Genomic DNA, 3,190 nt, shown 5'->3' with positions numbered 1-3,190 from the left:
GACATTTGCTGTAAAAAAAATTTTCACAGCTTTTTGCTTTCCTTCCAATCTTGACTACACTGGTTTTGTTTGTGCAAAACATTTTTAAATTTAATATAATCAAAATTAGCCATTTTACATCTTGTAGTGCTCTCTGTCTCTTGTTTGGTCATAAATTCTTCCCTTCTCCATAGATCTGACAGGTAAACTATTCCTTACTTTGCTAATTTGTTTATGGTATCCCCTTTATGTCTAAATCATGTACCCATTTTGACCTTATATTGGTATATGGTATAAGATGTTTGTCTGTACCTAGTTTCTGCCATTCTGTTTTCCAGTTTTCCCAGCAGTTTTTGTTAAATAGTGAGTTTTTAATCCCAAAAGGTTTGGGTCTTTAGGTTTATCAAACACTAGATTGCTGTGGTCATTTGCTACTATGTACTGTGTACCTAATCTATTCTACTGATCCACAACTCTATTTCTTACCTGGTACCAGATTGTTTTCATGATTACCACTTTATAATATAGTTTGAGATCTGGCATGTTTTACTTCTTTTTGTATCCCTAGCACTTAGCACAGTTTTTGGCACATAGCAAGTGCTTAATAAATGTTTATTGATTGATATTGATTGATTGAATCTGTAATTTATTTGGTGTAAGATGGATAAGCAACTACATCTGTCATTGCAGATCAGTAACTTTGCTGCAATTTACAATCTGAGAGAATTACCTAGGGCTCTGAGAGGTTCAATATCTTTCTCAGGGTCACACAATCTATATGTGTCATAGGCAGGAAAAATACATATGTAAAATAAATATAAAGCAGTTGTCTGAAAGAAAATACTAATATTTAGGAGAATTAGGAAAGACCTCTCATTGTTCTGCCTTAAAGAGAGCCTTCCAAGAGGAAGAAGTAAAGAGGGAGGGCATACCACGCATAGGTTGTAGCTTGTACAAAGGTGTGGAGGTAGGATATGAAATGTCAGGGACAAGGAACAATTAGACCTGTTTGGCTGAAATAAAAATGTGTGTTGGGGTGGGGTTGTGTGAGTTGTTGGAGCCAGGAAAGACAGGCTAGAGTCAGAATGTGAGTAGAAATAAATGTTTTATTTTGGGTTTTTTTTTCTGGCCTAAGAACCATTTGCTATTTTTAGAGAGCAGGGTCAGAGAGGAATATGATTGTATCTTTTCCAACAGCTTAAAGTGAATCTTAGGGGAACCCAAAAAATCAGGAGAGGAGGTGGAAGTGAAAACTCAGCAGAGGATACCAATAATCCAAGTCCCAGAATTTTCTGGGGGTGGGGCAGGGTGGGAAGGGGAGGAAAGAACTGGACATTACAGGGTCTTGGGCCTCTTTACTTCTTCTTTTTGGAAGCTCTCTTTAAGGCAGAACTATAAGAGACCTTTCCCAATTCTCCTAAATATTAGTGCTTTCTTTCAGACAACTTCTTTATATTTATTTTGCATATATATATTTTTTTCCTGCCTGTGACACATATAGATTGTGTGACCCTTTAAAGTTCATTTTCTACAAAGATTCATGTAAATAAAATGAGGGAATACAATGTGATTTGCCTTGAGCCCTGGATGATGACCGAGTCTAAGACCTCATTCTTCACATTTGAATGAGAAACTCCTATTACTCAGGTGGGCAAGATTGCTCTGCGCCTTGGCTGCTCAGCTGGCCACATCGAACCTCTGGGTTATCAAAAGACTTGATTCTGTGCAAATGGAAGTGACTACAAAGGAGGGACTTTGTTAAGGCCCAGAGAGGGTCACTGTGATTAACTGGCTGGAACAAATAGGTAAGCAAGTGGGACAAACTGGGTTTCAAGATAGGTCGTGTGTAGCTCAGTGGTTCCTGATAAGGCCAAGGCATCCTGATGGTTGAGAAGGGGATAATGAGAGTATTGCCCCCAAGTCTTCTGCTTTGGAATTCCTCAGAGGACATCCCTCCCCAAATATTAAGTAGAGTTTCAGAGAGGAAGCAAAGTCCCAAAGAGACCAGTTCCCAAATATAAGTTTTCATTTGTTCACATTTAAATTGCAGACTTAACTAAGTGCCTTGTTGAACAGCCCACTTGGGAGTCTGCCACTGGCACTCAATTTGTCTTGATCTGATTCTAGGGTTTGGGACACATTTTTTTCCCAGCCAAGTTCAGGGCTGCATCATATGTCCCACGTTTTTGGAGAATGAGCCAAATGGTCCCCATCCCTGAGGTGCAAACAAAACCCTGGCGGGGGAAAAAGACTCTGGGGCTTTCTCTCTGCTACTGTTCCACAGAGAGACCTCCACAGCTTTCGCTTGCAACTACGTTGCCATAGCTTCTCACATGCCTGTGAAGCCCAAGTCTTCAGCTATCTCATCGCTTAGCTCAGCCTCATCTCAGACATCCTTCAGCTATTCCAATGATTGTTTTCCTGCTTTGTTGCTGCTTGCTAACCAACTTTGAGGTTATGCTGGCTTTTGAATAGAGATCCTCTACTAAACTGGATTAAATGAAATGGTAGGAAGAAGGGGAAATAGAAACATTCTTATGCTATAACCCAAAGTCAGAGGATACACACACACACACACACACACACACACACACACACACTGACACTAACACTAATACTAGGCAGGGGAGGTGGCCAGCCCCTACAACCATTAAAGGTGCTGAAAGACATATCAATCTCAATGGGCCTTCCCCATTGCTCTGATGTAGTAGTGAGAGCCCAACATAAAAGGCTCTGGTTTGAGGAGAAGGTAGATAGTGATGTAACGCATAGGACATTTGGCCTGGAATCAGGAAGACTTGAATTCAAATCCAGCCCCAGACACTAATTATGTGACCCTGGACAAGTTACTTGGCCTGTGATTGCCTCAGTTTCCTCAACTATAAAATGGTGATGAAAGTAATAGCATCTATGCCACTGGGTTGTTGTGAGGATCAAATGATATGACATTTATAAAAGATACTTAGCACAGCCTGACACATGCTATGTCCTCCCTACCTCCCTTCGAGCTAAGGCAGTTGGTCTTCCACAAGGTAGGTTAGTGCAGCAGGAAGAACCCCAAACTGGGCATCTGAAAATCAGGATTCTTATTCAACCCTGTCAGGCATATGCCTTTTGGATACAAGGGACACTGATTCTTTTGGTCTAAATCCCACATTTGTCACTTACTGTCTATGACACCTTTAAAATTTTACTTAACCTCTCTGAGTGT

Source organism: Phascolarctos cinereus, unplaced genomic scaffold (assembly GCF_003287225.1).
Source record: "Phascolarctos cinereus isolate Bilbo 61053 unplaced genomic scaffold, phaCin_HiC Scaffold_330;HRSCAF=931, whole genome shotgun sequence".
Classification (NCBI taxonomy): domain Eukaryota; kingdom Metazoa; phylum Chordata; class Mammalia; order Diprotodontia; family Phascolarctidae; genus Phascolarctos; species Phascolarctos cinereus.
Note: the sequence above shows the minus strand (reverse complement) of the source record.